The sequence below is a fragment of the Sus scrofa genome, chromosome 11 (genome assembly GCF_000003025.6).
Source record: "Sus scrofa isolate TJ Tabasco breed Duroc chromosome 11, Sscrofa11.1, whole genome shotgun sequence".
In the NCBI taxonomy this organism is placed as follows: domain Eukaryota; kingdom Metazoa; phylum Chordata; class Mammalia; order Artiodactyla; family Suidae; genus Sus; species Sus scrofa.
The window spans coordinates 10,796,871-10,816,133 of record NC_010453.5 but is presented as its reverse complement, the minus strand read 5'-3'; the positions used below and the strand labels follow the sequence as shown (position 1 = coordinate 10,816,133).

Here is a 19,263-nt window from a genome sequence, read left to right as displayed (position 1 = left end):
TTCACTTGGAAATATTTATTGGACATCTTTTTAGTCAGCGTAGAGGGATTTGCCTTCTCCTTTGCAGTTGCTTCATTAGAGATGTTGTGAAGACTACGAATTGTCCTCTAATAGCTGTAATTTTTCTTCCATCGTAATACAGTCCATGAGTCTTAGCAGGGCACATGCACGTCAGGAATAAAGGCTACGTTTCTGGCCTTCTTGTAGCCAGGTATGGCCACGTGAGTCAGTCTCGCCGATAGGGAGAAGGTGATCTGTGTAATGTCTGAGAATAATCCTGAAGCGGAGATAGGTGCGCTTCTCCTTCCCTTCCTTCCTTTCCGCTGGCATGAGTATAGATGTGATGACTGGCCCTGGAGCAGCCATGTAGGTCTATGGTAATCTTGGGAATGGAGGCCAGAAATGACAGAGCATCAGTGTGAAAGGAGCTTGGACCCTTGACTCTGTAGCACACCACTCCATCTCTGGACTGCCTGATTGCATATTTTTATAAAAAGAAAACATGCAATAAATTTTTAAAAATTTAATCTGTTCAGCTACTGTTATTTTCTTCCCATTCCAGCTGAACCTAATCCTTTATAAATAGTTGTATTTTAAAGGATTTCATTTTGTTCATTATTTTTATCTTTTTTATTCCCTCCTAGTCTCTCAGGTCTTTGAAGGCTTACCTGTGGTCTTAATCACCCTTATTGTCTCATCACTCTATCTCGCACACATTTAAAGCTCAACTGGTATTTGTTAACTTGAATTAAACCTGTTTGTTGCTGATCACAGAATTTACTACTACCTCACACTGTATGGACAGGAAGAAAAATAAATTTGAAGGAATACAATTTCATTTTGTTGTTGTTGTTGTTGTTTTCTTTTTAGGGCCATGCCCACGGCATATGGAAGTTCTCGGGCTAGAGGCTGAATCTGAGCTGTAGCTGCTGGCCGATGCCACAGCCACAGCAACTCAGGATCCTAGCCGAGTCTGAGACCTTTACCACAGGTCGCAGCAATGCCAGATCCTTAACCCACTGATAGAGGGCAGGGATTGAACCCACATCCTCATGGTTCCAAGTCGGGTTCATTAACCACGAGCCATAATGGAAACTCCAGAGATATACAGTTTCTGATTTGCAATAACTAAGTGGACTTCCCTTATCTTGAATTAATCCCAGAACACTACCACAAGCACATTGTTGCTTATGAATATAAATCTTTTAACTTTACAGCACTGTTGATGTTGATCATGAAAATATTTATCTTAGTGGAGCCTAAAGAATTTTGCTTGGTTTTCAAATCTCTGTGCTATGTAACTGCAGCTAACTTTTTCAAATAATTTGTCTCATGATTTTTTTTTCTTTTATGGCCACACCTGTGGCATATGGAAGTTCCCAGGTTAGGGGTCAAATCGGAGCTGCAGCTGCAGGCCTACGTCACAGCCACAGTAATGCTGGATTTGAGCCACATCTGCAACCTACGCTGCAGCTTTCAGCAATGCTGGATCCTTAACCCACTGTCTCATAAATTTTTATGCCTTGACAGCCTCTTCTATAAAATAATATCACAATAGCTTTTGGTGGAAGTGGAGGGTTGGACCAAATGAGTGGTTCTTATCCTCTTGTTGATCAGAAGTAGAGAGACCATATAATTTATCAACTAAGCTTTTAAGAGTTAAATGGGGCCCTACTAGTCATTATGCTGGCACATGGGCATAAATGTGACTGTTCCATGCAAACTGTGATATGCTGTCTTAGGCCTCTGCAAGAATGTGAAAAAAAAAAATAACCCCTAGGTTTTCTCATTAAAGGAACACACACACGTGCACCCTAAATTTCACATATGATTTCAGCAGTCTGTGAACTCACTTGAGTTTATCTGTGAAGTTGTAGGGATCTCCTGGATTGAGAAAGAACCCAAAGTTCCTTCCATCAGTCTAGTATGATGATGATCTTGCCTCCGTTACACAGCTGATTCTGGATGATAACTCGCATGAAGTACTGAACCCTGGGCTACAATCAGCAGCTGGTGTCTCTACACTTAGGAGACTTCAGGCTTAAGATGCAGCCTCCTCCCACCATCAGTTATGGAAAAGGGAGAGATTGGGCCAGCCACTGCAGCAGCCTTATTGTTTCCAGTCACACAGAAGCTGAAAGCAGAGGTCACCTGCCTGCAGAAACTCTTTGCCTAACTAAGGAATAGACCTGGCGAAGGGCTTCAGGCGTCCCCTCACCAGATGTTCCCTGAACCCACTCTTTCTCATTGCTGCAGACCCCAGACTGTGTAATCTTCCTGGAGTCCCCACACCAGAGCAGCTCCCGGACACAGTGGGAGTGAGTGGTTGTCTCTGTAGGTGGGGTATGGTGCCCAGTCAGAGTAGTACTGTTTGAAAAGCAAAAGCAAATGTGTATTGTTCAATTGCATATAAAACCATGGACTCAGCTTCCCATTTGAATAGACTGGGTAAGACAGACGGCAGTTAGAGAAGTATTTAGAAAATGGAACTCAGGATGACAAAGGAAGGAGTAACTTTTAGTTCACAAAGGGAGGAGTAGAAAGGAGATTATACCTGAATGAAATCAATACATAATATGGAATAGAGATGGTTATCATTTGAAAAGGTTTGAACCCACTTTTCTATTACCAAGGCAACCATCACATTGTGGAACTGCAAAACAAGAAGGAAAAATAACTGGAATACCCAAACTCCAATTTAAGGAGCAATTTGTGTACAGACGTGAATTTAATAAAGAAGATGAAAAGCTCCTTTGTTCAGACTAACTTTTGCTGGTAAGCAAAGGAAAATGTATTTGGAAAAATTAACATTCGCTTCTACATTTTCAGAAAATATCAGAGAAAATATAGAAATACCATTCAAACTACATATTAGATCCTGCTGAATTCATATAGGGTTTCGCTGGTCCTTTCTCTCAAAGATGTGGGCGTTTCATACACAGTGATATTTAACTTTTAAAGCTCTCTGTGTGATAAGTATTTCATGAAGACACTTTTTTCCCTCCAGAAGTTTGAATTTTAATTTGAACAAGTGGACAGGTTGAACAACTTTTATTTATTTTTTTCTTCTTTGTATTTGTAGGAAGCAGTTAAAGAGGTTGGTACTGAGCATTTAAGATAAATTTTGCGTGAGAACGTTGACTGCATAATTTCCTAGGGAGTATGGTAAAAAGCTAATGGGATGTTAAAGGTAATAGTTATCGCCTGGTTTTTACTAAATGAGAGCCAAGTGTGTGTATTTACATAAAACTTGCATCAGGCTATGCAGAAAGCACAGACTTTTGTTCCAGCTACTTTCTAAAGACTTTTTTTTCTCCAGCGAATTTCTAAAGCTCTAGTTTTCATTGTCTGTTCTTTCTATTCATTTCAACCTTGATCCATTGCACATGCAATTCCAGTGACCCCCCCCCCCCACAACACATATACACGGGTGCAATAGTATAGGAAGAGGGGATAGAAGGTAAACTATTAACTTATAATTGTAGTGCTTTAGGGCCAATTCAGAGAGCAGTCCTAGAATTTTGTATTGTCGGGATCAGGGATCAGGAACTACCCACTGTCTTTAATCCTTTTAATGGTAGCCTTATTGATGCATTAGTCCAAACAGATGTCATATCCATATGGGCTGCTATAATAGAAGTACCATGGATAGAGAGGTGTTCCTTTTTCCTTCTTTTTTTAAGGGCTGCAACCATGGCATATTTAAGTTCCCAGGCTAGGGGTCGAATCAGAGCTGTAACTGCCAGCCTACACCACAGCCACAGCAACACCATATCTGAGCCATATCAGCAACCTATACTGCAGCTCATGGCAATGCCGGATCTTTAACCCACTGAGTGAGACCAGGGATCGAACCCGTGTCCTCATGGATACTAGTCTGGTTTGGTATTGCTGAGTGACAACAGGCACACCCAACAGGTTTTAAAACAACAAACGTATCACAGTTCTAGGGCCTGGTAGCCCAAGATCAGGGTGCTGGCATGGTTGAGCTCTGCTCAGAGCTGTCTTTTAGGTGGCAGACCTTTGACTCCTAGCTGTGTCCTCACATGGCAGAAAGCAGAGAGAGGAAGCAGTCTCTCTCATGACTCTTTTAAGGGCACCAATCCCATTCATAAGGGCTCCACCCTTATGACCTCGCTCCTAATTACTTCCCAAAGCCTCACCTCCTAATACCATCCCATTGAGAGTTAGGGGTCCAACATATGAATTCAGGCAGGGAGACAAACATTCAGCCTGCAGCACATGTTTTGTGTAGCATCTTTCTTTTCATGTCAGAGGTCTTAACATCACATTACGTAGAGGAAACTCCAGTGCCAAGGCAATCTGCAGCTCTGATGACCAGAAGCCCATAAGCAAAATGATGGAAGTACTGCATTGGGGAGGTCTGTAAACGCAGACTCCCCTGGGGATCGCTGCCTTTACTATGGCTGGACTAGTAAAACTCAGCTGAGATGACAGAAAGCTGCTGAAAAACAGTTGTCAGCACCACCCTGAACTTGCTTTCTCTAGTTCGTACCTGAGCCCCCCGGGGACTCCCTCCGTTCCTGACTGGTTTCTCTCCTAGGTTTAGAGAAAATGCCTCTACGGAGTCAGCTTGCCACCAGGTCCGTTGCAGTAAAAAAGTACCTCTCAGCTCCCTTCACCTCCTCTTGCTCCACAGCATGATCAGAACAGAAAAGCCCTCGGCCTCTGACATTTACCTGTCCTTTCTCTTTGGCACTGTCCTCGCACTGAACATCTGCTCCCTTGTAGCCAACCGGGGACTGTCGCATGTACCTGAAGACCAGTGGAAAATCTCCCCACTTCCGAAAATCACCCCTCAGCAGAACGCTTGCCAATCAGACATGCTCTGTCTTCACTGTTTTTACTGCATAAAACTTGCTCTCCTTCTAACACTCTCGAACCTCGGCTGCATCAGGAATGAGGGCAGAGCTGTGTTCCCTTGCTGCAAGTTTATGAATCAACAGGCTTTGTTCATTTTGCCTCGGACTTCATGGTGCCTTTGACAGCGTCACTTCTGCCCCTGGTCTTTGCATCAGTTTTCACTTTAGGCCCCTGGAATGGTCCTCCTGGACCTCACCGTGAACACATTATATACTGTCGCTGTTCTTCTTTTCTGGGGCTGGTGTGGATAGCAGGGTCACCCTGGCTTGGAGTCCCGGTGAATGCGGCCGAAAGGACTCAGGGTCTGCTTTATTCAGCCCGTCCGCTTAAAGGGGATGAGAGTGGTGGATTGTTTCTGCCATCCCTCGATTGCTGTTTCCATGATGTTTCATTCCTGTGCAAGAGGGCATCTTTTCCTTGTGTATGTCCTCCAGGCTGGTTTTATGAGCTTCCTGATTCTCTGAGCTACATGGTGTGTTTTGGTTAAATCTCCTTCCTGCCTACAGCAGCCTGAGTTAGGTTGTTTTGCTTGCCGACGTCCTCCAGAAAGATAGTCTCTTTAAATGAGAAGAAACCCAACATCTACTTCTCAGGGGCTCATCAGGCCTGCTGCTTCCTGAAAGTGCTGACCTCATTCCTTAGGAGGCTAGATAAGCATTTATTCATAGGATGGGATTGCAAGGAAGGTGGAGGCAGACACTGTGAAGGGCAGAGCAGGGCACAGAAGGGCATCCAAGGGCTTCAGAGACTTCCCCTAAGGCCTGTTCTGTTTCTAAGAAATGCAATCTGAGGGAGCAGAATGAGAGGAGAAGCCTGAAAGCTCAGTATTGGATTAAGTGACTTTCCCATACGTGAGTTATTTGTTGATTGGAAATAAATCTATCTGAATGTCGTATTGATCTTTTTGCCAGGTTGGCAAAAATCCCAGGGAGAGGGATTTCCCACTGAGGAGGGCATTGGGTCATTGCCTTCATAATGATACCCAGTTTTAGAGGCTCCTTTGGAATTTTGAAAGTGCTCAAATGGAACTCCTGGTTTCTAAATCACTATAGCAGTGAGTATTGTACTTTGGCTTTGAGAATCAGAACTGCTGTCCTTCAGGCGGAGAGCGAGAATTTATAACACCTGAGGCCATATTCCACTCCAGATTAGCATGTATTACACGAGTGATAACTGAAATTGCTCTACTAAGATGTAGTGACAGATTCAAACCACATCCTGTTGATGACTGCTTTGTTATCTGTGAAATATTCAGAATGTAGAAAGAAAAGGCGACTGAAGATAAATAACTTCATTTTATTATTCTGCCTTTATCATCATCAGCGTGTCTTAATACTTAACTTTAAAGTGTTGTTATTTTTTGATACCAAGTGATTAAACATCCAGATTATTTTTAGTTTGGTTTTGGAGAGATCTCCATTGAAGGTAAGCTGAAGCTGGAAGAAATTATATTGGAAAGTTTAATGTTAGTGAAATTATGTAATCTGGCCTCTAAGGAGAATTGTTGAGAAAAAGACCTTGCCTTTGATTTTAGCTTGTTTGGATTTTGTTAGACAACTGCAACACACATGTTTTAAACCAGTGCCTTTACTTTCTGGATATACAATAGCTGAGTTCTGTTCTTACCTTTTAAATAGAATCTTGATTGAAGTGAGAGCTGAAGAATAGAAAGAGCTACAAAGAGTTCCTGGGAAATGCCAGCATATCCTTCAGCACTGGTTTTGTCCAGTAAAGACGTTTTTAAGTGCAGTTAAACAGCACAGGAATTAGGCTTGATGTGTTGTCTGCTTTACATGGAAACATAGAAAAATGGTAATTTAATGTCTTTTTGGAGGATAGGGGCTGTATAGTATTTATCTTTGTATTTGTATGTGGCCTGCATACTGTCTGACGTGTGCGTGCACTCAGCAAATGCTGAATAAATGATGATGTGATGATCCTTGAGAATATAGCATACATCAGGTTTTTCACCTCGTCCTGCAGACTTTTTTTCTTTCTTTTTTGTTTTAGCAATTCATTGAACAAAAGTGGTTTGAGGGCCCTCATGGTGGGTGGCATTTAACCAAACAAGAGTCTCTGTCTGCTGAGATCTCTTGCAGCAGTGGCCACGTGGGAGGGAGTATGTTTGTCAGTCTTGGCACTTGTCTTTGAACTAGCTGATCCCTCTCCCATCAGTTTCCAGATGAGATGTTGGAAGGATGACAGCTCTGGGGGAGTGGAGAGTAGGAAGGATCCTGGCTGTTTGGGTGTTACATTCGCATTTGAATGTGAATACCCTGGACACAAAAGTACCAAGGACAAATAATACAATGGGATGAGAAAAGAGACTTTCTGTGAAACAAGTTAGACTAGTTAACCTGGAAGAGGACATGTTAGTTGACCCCAAAGCCTTATGAAGCCAACATTTCCTTGTTTACAGTCTCTTAAAAAGAGTGTGTGGGGGGGTCGTCTTCTTGTAAATATTTTATTTATTTTTTCTGGAGCTTGGAGCAGAGAAATATTTATTGATCGAGAGAGTATGAACAGAGAAGATGGGCGATATGAGTTTGTCTCAGATCCATCTATTGGATGGCCAAAGCAGAAGGCTTTTATCATTTTTTAATTGATTATTTATCAAAAATTTTTCTACTTAATTTAAAACTTTTTTTAACATATATTTGTTTGTTTGTTTATAGGGCTGCCTTTTTTCTCTCTTTGCCCTATTCTTCAACCTTGCTATTTCCTCAGTCCTTAAAAGGTCTGCAATCTTCTACCTACTTTGGGTGCAAAAGTCATTGGGTAGCCTCTTTTGTTTCAATTCCTCCTATCCAATCAGATTTTAAGAACTCTGTATTCTACCTCCAAATTATTTTTGCCCTTACTCACTTCCTCCATCCACGTTCCCAGCATCTTGCAGCCTTCTCTCCTCTTGCTTGGACTTGTAAATATATTGACCTCTTTCCAGTAGCTTCCTTCTCAGTTCCATTTTCCATATCAAAATTAGGTTAATCCTTATAAAGCAGAGAGAGCTGTGACCATGCAGCTTCCTGCCCTCAAATTTTCCGTAATACTTTATCTATATATCAAAGCAAACACAAATTCTTTAGACAGGCACCCTGGTTTCCACATTCTAATGTTATCTCTCCTCTCAGCCTTATTTCCTACCATTTCTGGAAGCAAGTCCTGTATTCCACTGAAGTGGATTTCTTGTTGCTGCAGAACTGCATTGTCCAGTGCTGTAGCCACTAGCTATTAGTGGTGAGAGAAGAAATAATACAGATGAGAGACCACATATGAAAATGGAACTCCAACACACAGTCTGCAGCAAACAGCGTGGAATACCAGCCCATGATCTACAGTAACCAGCTTGTTATCTATACATCTAACTTACAGCAAGTCAGACTACTATCTCTAGAAATATTCCAGGAAGCTAAGCAATAACCCCTGCAACAGTACTCCCCCACAAAAGTCAGAATTTGACTCATAACTGATAGTTTCTCTAACTTAGGACCAATCAGAGAAAGCCAGCTATGTACCCCTAACCAAACACTTCTAATTAGCCTACCTGCACCTTCCCCAGGCCAGCAGTCTCCAATCATGGCACACCCAGAGCCTTCCCTTTTTCCACTGGAAAGCTGTCCTGCTCCTCTGCCTGCCTTTGAAGTGCTGCCAAAATGCAGAGTGCAGATTGACAGTAGCTGACTCGCTTGTTAGAGCACTCTGGTAAAGAGCCTTAGCCTGTTCTCATTTGGTTGGTCTTTTCATTTCCACAGTGGCTAATTAAATTTTAACTAATTAAAACTGTATAAAATAAAAAGTTCAGTTGTTCAGTTGCACTAGCCGAATTTAAAGTGCTCAGTAGCCGCCTGTAGCTTGTGGCTACTGTACTGGATGGTATAGCTGTGGGATGTTTCCATCAGCTCCACAAGTTTCATTGGACACTCTTATATGTCTGTGGTTTTCCTGCCATATGCTACTCCTTCTGTTGGATTGCCTTCCTTCTACATCTTCACCTGCCAAACGCCTACCCTGCTTCCAGGAACTTGCTTATACTTCTCTCAGGAAAGCTTCACTGATGCCTGTACTTAGACATCATTTCTATTTCTTAGGTTAAACCTCTCTTATGGTACTTAGCATTGTCTTTCTTCTAGTTGTATGATCTCTTCCATCCAGCTCTCCTGCTGTTTGCAGACTTCCTGACCTTAGTCATTACTTTATCCCTTTATCCTTGCAGGATCTTGTGCTTCCTACAGAGTAGCCACATAATAACTTTTCTTTCTTCTCTTTTTTTTTTGCTCAATGTGGTTTGGGGAAAATAAGGATCAGGTTGAATTATTCACTTTAAGAAGCCATGGAATGATAAATGGAGTTGGAGTTTGTTTTTTATTTAGGACATAGGGTGTACAAATATCATTGCATATTTCTTTGTCCTTCCCTTCTTGACTCTGCTCTGTCATCCTCTAGACAACTTCTTTAACACTAGAAGGATGTTTATAAAGATAGCTGGGGATCATCTCAAGTCTCCCGTTGTTATTTCTCAAAAGTCCTGTGGGCTCTCACAAGTCTTTGGTGGAACAGCAACTAAGGAGGAATCTACAGGTTAAGATTCCCAGATTACTATTAGAATGGCTAACTTTTAATAATGTCTTCAACACACCAGGTGGATTCATGTCTCTGTGCCTTGCTAATATTTTCTGCTCGCCTGAAATATGACGCCAAGTTTACCACCTTTATGCCACCTCTGTTCCTCATGAATTTCCTTCAAATGCCAAGTTAAATATCACATCGTCTATGAAGTCCTTCTTGCTCCTTTCTCTGATGTTTATCAATACCTGCTTGCACATCTCTTTATTCTCCATGTGGTGGATGAATGTAAACACTTTGCTTTTTAGGGCTGCACTTGAGGGTATGGAAGTTCCTAGGCTAGGAGTAGAATCGGAGCAGCAGCTGCTGGCCTACATCACAGCCACAGCAACATGGGATCTGAGCCATGTCTGCCACCTACACCACAGCTCACGGCAACGCTGGACCCTTAACCCACTGAGCAGGGCCAGGGGTAGAACCTGCATCCTCATCAATACTAGTTGGGTTCATAACCCACTGAGCCACAACAGGAACTCCTCACTAACTCAACACTAACTTTTAAAGTAATGTTACTAGGACACACACACACTGCCAGTGGAAGAAAGTTAACCCACATATATTTCTTTTTTGGAGGGTTGCTGCTGCTGTTATTTTTGGATCCTTTAGGATAAAATTCACTACAACCCAAAGAAAAAGCTGTGTGATTTCTCTCCCTTCACCAGCAACCTAACTCCAAGGATCACGAGCTCATCATTTCCTAAGTAGAGCTTGCAAACCTACTCTTCACTTTGTACACCAGCAGAAATTGTATCTGCGAGAAAGCACTTGCTATTCACTGGCGCCTGAGGTTTGAAATTTGCAAGAAATGGAAATGGACAAAGGACTGGGACTTAAGTATTTGTTAGGGGGCATGGGGTATCCTGGACTAATTGGTGAGACTGCGGTGTTAGGTCATAGCTGGGGATGAGATTTTAAGGGGAGAGACAGCAAGAAGAAAGTGAGTGAGAGAAGAAAACAAATCACCCGTGTGGGTGCCTTGACGAAGTGCCTCTTCCTTTTGCAGGTTCAAGACAGTGAGGTGCCCCTGACATAGTACTTGTTTCTGCCCACCACCATCACACCCCTACTCTGTCAGGTTTTGGAAAACCCTTTAACAAAAAACTATCTGAATCTTCATCATAGTTTAGTCATGTGTTTGGACCCTTCCCTATTGTCCATCAAACATCAGTCTCTACTTCACTGTGGGCTCCTGGGTGCCAGGACACAAACACCTAGCCGGAGCAGTAAGAATATTCTCCTTTATGCTGCCCACCTCAGAGAGTGCTTACAAGAGGGAAGAATCTTGCCCGTAGAATAATTATAACAGAATCATAATAAGTATTTATTCATTTATTCAATAATATTTGGAATAGATTTTGCAAAAATTGTTGGCTATGCTAAACTGAGTAACTTGAAAGCAGATGCTCTGTCTTATCTCTCTTTGTATCGTGAATAAAACCTCTGATGCATGGTTGGTGTTTTAAAAAATTTTTACAGAATGAATTACTGAACCTGCTGACTTACGAAGCTCAGTTATTGGGCTAGAAGTGAATGCACTAGCTATTCCATTGGGGGATTTCTTTTTCAAACTCATGGGCTTTCTTTTTCAGGCTGGAGAAAGAGATACGGATTTAACTTGAAAAGCTATGGCCAGGATTCTCTTGTGAAGACAAATTATAGAATTATAAGATCTCAGAGCTGAGAGAATCTTAGGACTCCCTTATTCTCATCCTTTTGTGGATGAAGATATCGAGATTCAAATAGTTTTCACAGAGCTTTTAAAATGTGAAGATATTCTGTTAGAGTCTTGCCAACAGCCAAGTCAATTTAAACGTTTGGGCTTTCTAGTTCAAGTTCCATTTACTTTCTCAAGGTTCATGAACCTTTCCCACTCAGATCCAGGTCTGGGTGTGGCGGTCATTGTTTGCCATCCTTTCATCCTGCTTCTTCAACCCACTTGCCGAGAACTTAGCTCACTCCCTCCTCTGCCTCCTCCTCTCCTGCTGACCCTGGAAGAAACACACATTTAGTCCAAGGACTCCCTCTTCTAACTTCTCCATCTACCTTTCACCATCACCTGGCTCCAAACGGGCCCCAATAGATGGAGGACTTTGGAGAAGAGAGGGTCATTTAATTAGGAAAACGCTTAGTTTTTTTCCCCATAAATCTGAATGTTTTCTGAACAATAGATAAAGGAGTTTTGGAAAATCCATGATTGTGTCTTTAAAAAATCTCTGGTTCATTTAACCTGGTTAATCTAGAGTTGCTATGGGTTGTTCAAAGAAAAAGTGTGAGCAGCCCATCTGCATCATGGATGTGTAGGCGTCGAAACATGGATCTGATCAGAGGTTGCTGTACTTTTTTTTGTGGTTCTTTTGGGGTCCAAGTCAAAATTATGACTTGCTCTGTAATATCGGAAGGTGGAGGTGGGGAGGTATCGTGTGTCCAGGTGCAGAAGAATGAACAGTGCTTTACTCTCTCTCCTTTCGGTCTTACGTTGCTGAAAATCCAACCAGTAGTGTCATAAAGAAACTGGGGTGTCCTTTCCTCTCCTAACAGGAATCTTGGAGGTGGCTTGGTGATGTTTGAGGTGTAGCAGGATAACTTGCCTCAAGCAATTGAGGTCTGAGTGGTAGTGGTCAGGGCCAGAGAACTAATTGACCATCTGAAATTTTCTTCAGATTAACTGGAGAAACTATTACCACACATGGATGCAGCAGCATTCTATGAGGAGACGCTCTCCGAACAGCCAGGGTTAAAGGTTAGCAATAAGCATAATAACGGGGGTGCTGGTGCTTAGGGCTCCAGTGGGAAAGTACAGGAGGTTCTAACATGGCTCGTTGCACATTTTCCCGTTTCTCACCCAGGCGCTGGTGCTGATGGTCATTCTCGCTCCTGGCTGGAAGCTCCCTGGAGAGGCACTGGTGGCAGCAGAATTCTCACCTTCTCGAGGTGCTCAGGGTATGTCTGGAGGTTGACTTCTCTGTTCAAAGGAGGGGAGTTGAGAGAGATTTTTTTTCTCAGCTGCGGTTTGCTCGGGTGTTTTTGTTTTGAAGTGCAGCTGTCCCTCTGTAATCCGCGGGGTGTGCGTCTGCAGATTTAACCAACCTCAGATGACGGGGCGGTTGCCTGAGTTTTGGCCATGATGGAGTTTTTCCACTCAGACTAAACATTGATCCGGGTGTCCTAGGGCTTCTTGATTTTTCCCAGATCTTGAATGTAATAGAGGTACTTGTGTCTGTGTGTGAGCTCTTAGCTGGTTGGTCCCCAGTAAAGTAAACGTCACTTCTGTCTCCAAAAGGCCATTATAGCCTTTGTGGCCTACTGGTTAGGATTCAGTGCTCTCAGCAAGACCGTTATTGACTAAGATAAGAATTTTGGAAGCAGTGGATGCTTTGCATTCAGTTTCAGGTGATATTTTGGTAGGATTGATAGGGGCCCTACGGGGAAATGTCCATTTCATGGATTTTGAGAGAAAAAAACAGGTGATCTAAGGTGCCTGGAAACAGAGACGATGAAAATACTGAGCAGAGGTGCGAACCTGTGGTTACGAGGATGCTGATCAGAAACAGGCTCTTCTCCCGAAGAAGAGGATTGGAGGGTCAGCTCTGCAGGCTGGGCCGTGTCTCCACCCTGGCTGCTGAGTGTCAGCTTTCTCACTTGTGAAGTGACACTCATACTCTTTATTTTTGTGTTTAATTTATACTGGAGTTTAGTTGATTTACAGTGTTGCATTGGTTTCAGGTGTACAGCAGAGTGATCCAGTTCTACATATAACAGAATATCGACATGCTCTTTTACTTTAAATAAGATAATATGTGCAGATGTACTGAATAAACTGAAAAGAAATTCTTCATGACTTCCCAGTTCACACATGGGCAAAAAAAGAGGTCAAGTGAATTATTCTGAGGGGCGTCCTTTAGCAAGAATCATGTTAGGTCAGTTGAGCAAGAATTCTCCGACCCTCACAGCAATTTTCCATCTGCTGACCCTCCACCCCCACCCCGCTCCTTGCCTGTAAAATCCCTACTTTTCCTTATTCTGTTCTGACATGAGCTAGAGCTCTCTCTCCTACTGCAAAACCCCATTGCAGTGCTCCCCATGCTATTGCAGTGGTCCTGGGTAAAAAATACCTTACTGTTCTTTAACAGGTGTCATGATTTTTTTTCCTGTAACATAGTCATGCTTTCTCTCAGAGATCAAGATGTTGTATCTTATTTCATGGATCAATTTGCTGTAGGTAATTTTTTTCTCCCATCTTTCCTTGCAGAATGTACCTATGTAGTCAGATAAACTTGTATAACTATTTCCAAGAGGAATATTATTCGGACAATTTGTTCCTTCTGTTTGGTGTACTGGTAAAGGAACCAGGCAATAGAAATGTAAAATTAGTGAATTCTTTGGACAGTAAAAGCCTATAAAAAGGAACACAGGGATTTCTATTCAGGTTTGCCTGTGGGAAAACATAGATGAGGATGGAGTGGCTGGATGCGAATTGCTTCATCTAAAAATGACACAACCGTTTTAGTACAACATGGGATGGCATCTTTGTCGTGTAAGCCTAGGTTTAAGAATATTTACAACCCAGTGGTTCTAGAGTCTTGAGGGATTTTATTTCTCTGCTATTCCACACTGCTGGTTTTTCTAACATGGATTTCTGTAGCTGTCCTCTGCTCCATCCAACACAGGTGGACTGTGGTTTCACAAATTTTGGATGGAGATTATGTTCCTAGTTTTTATTTTATTTCCTTTATCATGAGGCACTTCTGACAAGTCTCAACCTGTTGAAACAGCTCATTTTCCTGCAATCTATTGAGTATGTTGGTGTCAGGAGAAGGAAGGGGGATTTTAAAGTTTTTTTTTTTTTTTTTTTTTTTTTTTGGTTTGCTTGCTTGTTTCCAAACCTCACCTTATCCAGTAAGTGCTGGAAAGAACTGATGAGCCACAGTTCAGTAGAGAAAGCAGCCGGTGGAGAATCACTGCCAGTCAAGGCACATCCCTGTTACCTGGCCATTTTATCTTTACAAACTCACATTTAAGGAATCTCAAGGGAATAGTTTTCCCGTAGTATAGATTTCATTCTTTTTTTTTTTGTCTTTTTGCTATTTCTTGGGCCGCTCCCGCGGCATATGGAGGTTCCCAGGCTAGGGGTCGAATTGGAGCTGTAGCCACCAGTCTACGCCAGAGCCACAGCAACGCGGGATCCGAGCCGCATCTGCAACCTACATCACTGCTCACGGCAACGCTGGATCCTTAATCCACTGAGCAAGGCCAGGGACTGAACCCGCAACCTCATGTTCCTAGTCGGATACGTTAACCACTGTGCCATGACGGGAACTCTTTTTTTTTTTTTTTTTTAGATTTCATTCTTCTAACTGTAGATGGAAGAGAATGAAGCCCACTAACTTTGATTTTATTTTTAAAAATTAAAAAAAAAACCTTTACCACATAACTAAATTTACTTTCAAACAGCTGTGTTTGTTTATGATTCCGAAATTAATCACGTTTAAATCTATTCTAATTCCTTAGCTGCTTTTTGTCTCTAAAACATACTGATACTTGGAATTGAGGATTTTCTGTCTTCATGCTCACTTTCCAGGTTGGAATCCTAGGTACATCAGGGAAGCTCTCCTAGTCAACACAGGAGACGCGGGGAAAATCAGGTTGCTAGAAGCTCCTTCTCAGTCATTTTTTGGACCGTAAGAGCTGAACAATGTTTGTCAGTAGTGAGGTGGGCGCCTTATTCGGTACGAACTTTACTGGCTCCCTGAGTGATGACATCGCACTGGAGTGCATGCCTTTAGCACTGTCACATCCTTCTCCTGAAGAGGTAACACGGGTCTCAGGAATTTCTGCATGTCTTTGAATTGTGTCAGAAACCGAACAGCGTCACCCTTCCAGGTCTCCTAATTGTAGGTTTAATACGGGAAAGTGCATCTAATTAGGGATCCTTTCCTGGTGCAGATATTTTTAGAAGCAGATTTAGACGACAAGGATTCAATTCAACTATGTCCATTATGTTTAAAGGTGACCTAGAGTATGTGTTTTCATCATTTCCCCACAGTAGAGCTGGCCTTGTGCTGGTGCACTAGAGCTGTCACACCTGGCTCCCTTGTGATCAGAGACATGCCAAGAGAGAGTGACACTCTGAGAGCAGATCCAATCCATGACCTTTGCCTCATTAGCAGCCTGACCCAACCAATCAGAGAAAAGGCTGCCTTTGATTCTGTAGCACAGACATGGCTGTGACAAGGACAGTGATCGACTCCTTGATGTGACTCCCAGAGGAAGCCCGGGTTCTCTTTGAAATGCTTTGTCCGTGCTGACATACCAGTGTAGGATGCCTTTCACTTGGCTGTCTTTCTCCCCCTCTGGATCTCATTCTCTCTTTAATTAAAATGCCAGCATGCTCAGGTTACCCACTGATCTTACGTAAATGCAAGTCATATATCTATTTCCTTTTTCTCAGAAATGCATCAAACACTCACAGATATGCACTGAAATTCAATATCTATATTTTTAGATTTTCTTAATTAAAAAAAGTAACTGTTCATTAGCAATAGTTCTAGAATTACTAAATAAAAGGTAGCAAAATAGTACAAAAACTTTCAGTGTACCCTTCACCTGGCTTACCCAGATGTTGACGTCTTATTGTCTTAGCATAATGATTGAGAGAGTGTGGAATCCACTAGGGAAGCATAATGATCAAAACCAGGAAATTAACATAAAATATGATTAACTAATCTTCAGACTTTATTAAAAATTTCCCCATTGTTCCACCAGTATCCCTGTTCTGATTTAGGAGCCAGTCCAGGATCACACATTGCATTTAGTAGTCCCGATTTCTTAGTCTCTTCCAATCTGGGACCATTTCTCTGTCTTGACTTTTGAAGAATACCAGCTAGTTACTTTGTAAAACGTCCCTCAATTTGAGGTAGGCGGTGCTTTCTTCATATCAAAATCAGACGACGCATTTCTTTTTGGTAAGAAACCACCATGGTGATGTTGTGTCCTTCTCAGTCCATCACTGTATTAATTACTCTGATCACCGGTAATGCTCACTCTGATCACTTACGATGCTGTCTGCCACTGTAAAGGGACTAGTCTACCCTTTGAGATTAAAAAAATAAAATAAAATTTCTCCACAAATTATGTTGTGGAGAGATAACCAAAGATTATATAAGCATACTGTCTCTTACAATATTTACTTAAATCTTTGGATTTTTCCAACTAAAAAGTGTAAGCGATGAATAAAATCAAAAAAGAATTAAGGGAATTCCCATCTTGGCTCAGTGGAAATGAATCCGACTAGGATCCTTGAGGACACAGGTTTGATCCTTGGCCTTGCTCAGCAAGTTAGGGATCTGGTTGCCATGAGCTGTGGTGTAGGTCACAGATGAGGCTTGGATCTGGTGTTGCTATCTATGGCTGTGGTGTAGGCTGGTGGCTACAGCTCTGATTCAACCTCTAGCCTGGGAACCTCCATATGCTGGGGATGCGGCTCTAAAAAGACAAAAAACAAACAAAAAAGAATTAAACAAATGCAGAGATATTCCATGACCATGATAGAAAGACTCAACGTTGTCATGACATCAGTTCTCAATTTGATCTGTAGATTCAGTGGACTCCAAGTCAAAATCCCAGCAAGTTATTTTGTGAATATTGACAAACTCATTCTAAAGTTTACGTGGAGCAGCAAAAGACCTAGAATAGTCAACACAATATTGAAGGAGAAGAACACAGTTAGAGGACTTATGCTACCTGACTTCAAGACTTATTTAAGACAGCCTTTTCAATAAATGCTGCTGGCAAAACGGGACATCCACATGCAAAATAATGAATTAGACATAGACGTTACTACCCATCCATCTCAAGAATCAACTCTAAAAGGATTACAGCTCTAAATGTAAACCCCCAAAACTATAAAGCTCCTAGAAGGTAATAGAGGGGAAAACCTAGATAACCTTGCATATAGCAGTAACTTTTTACATACAACACCAAAGACACAAGGCATGAAGGAACTAATCGGTAAGCTAGATTTCATTAAAATAAAAACTTCTGTTTTGCGAAAGACAACGTCAAGAGAATGAGAAGACAAGCCCAAACTGAGAGAAACATACTTGCAAAAGATATCTGGTAAAGGATTGTTAAGCAAAACATACAAAGAACTCTTAAAACTCAACAATAAAACAATTAAAAAATGAGCCAAAGACCTTAATAGACACCTGTTATTGTCGATAATAAGTATATACAAAGATGTCCACAGCATATGTCATCAGGGAAATTTGAATTAAACAAAAATGACATAAAACTATACACCATTAAAGTGACCAAAATCCAGAACACTAATAAGACCAAAAGCTGATAAGAATGTAGAGCAACAGGAACTCACATTGATTGCTGGTGGGAAATGCTAAATGGCACAGCCACATTGGAAGGCAGTCTGGAAGGTTTTTAGTAAATGAAACATACTTTACCATGTGATTCAGCATTGATGTTCCTTGAAACTTACCCAAGAAGCTGAAAACTTACGTACAGCAAAAAACCTGCACATGGATTTTTATAGAAGCATTATTCATAACTTCTAAAATTTAGAAGCACCAAGATGTCCTTCAGCAGGTGAATGGATAAATAACCCGTGATACATCCTGATAATGGAATACGATGCAGCACTAAAAAAGAAATGAACTGTCAAGCCTTGAAAAGACATGAAAGAACCTTAATTGCATATTATCAAGTGAAAGAAGACAATCTGAAAGGTTACACACTGTATGATTCCAACTATATAATATTCCAGAAAAGGCAAAACTATGGATATAAAAAAGATCAGTGGTTTCTAGGGGTTGGAAAGTGGAGAGGGCTGAATAGGCAGAGTAGGGGAAATTTTTTGGGCAGTGACAATACTCTGTATGATACCGTAATGATGGATACATGTCACTATACATTTGTCTAAACCCATAGACTGTATTACACCAAGAGTGAACCATAATGTAAACTGTGGACTTTGAACGATTATGATGTGTCAGTGTAGGTTCATTAATTGTAACACGTATCCATCTGATGGGGAATGTTGATAAACGGGAGGCTGTACCTGTGTAGGGGGAATGGGTATATGAGAAATCCCTGTACCCCTTCCCCCTTAGTTTGCTATAAACCAAAACAACTCTAAAAAGTAAAGTTTTAATAATAAAAAAAAAGTGTTAGTGGGACCTTGTGATCTTATTTTAAAGATACGCCAAGGAAAATTAAGACTACAGAAGTGAGAATAAAGAGATTTATTCTCCCTAGTAAATTTTGGGATCTGAATACCACTACCATTTTTATTATTGTCCTTTGTTTCACCAACATCAATGTTGTACTGAGTGATCTTTAGAACTTTCTTAGATTTGTTCTTGGCTGAAAAAAGAATCCAATACAATCCATGAAGAAGAATATTGTTTTAAAAATTTATCATAAAAAGAAATGTACCAAAAAAAAATTCAGAGTTTCTCTGTGACGTAGTGGGATCGGCAGCATCCCTGGAGCATGGGATGCAGGTTCGATCCCTGGCCTGGCACGGTGGGTTAAGGATCTGGCAACTCTAGCTTGGATTTGATCCCTGGCCTGGGAACTCCATATGCCTCAGGGCGTCCAAAAACAAGAAAGAAAAAAAAGTGTATAAAAATTCATTGAATGAAGTACATATTCACTTCTGTGTGTCTAGATCCAGCCTCCTTCCTTTTTTTCTCCCATTTTATGGAACGTTAATTGAGCCCTACTCTATGCCAGGAACCAGGT

At 41.5% G+C, this 19,263-nt stretch overlaps 1 long non-coding RNA gene across 2 annotated transcripts in view; it reads left to right on the top strand.

Moving 5' to 3' along the window:
• Positions 1–19,263, top strand: part of LOC102159559 — a 620,195-nt gene that overhangs the window by 268,508 nt on the left and 332,424 nt on the right. The window contains exons 9-11 of one of the 2 annotated variants that reach the window (XR_002336491.1): positions 12,168–12,247; positions 12,354–12,447; positions 15,086–15,316. The exons of the other annotated variant lie outside the window; for it this stretch is intronic. This is a non-coding gene — a long non-coding RNA (uncharacterized LOC102159559). The remainder of the gene's footprint in view (positions 1–12,167; positions 12,248–12,353; positions 12,448–15,085; positions 15,317–19,263) is intronic. 2 annotated transcript variants of the gene reach the window in all.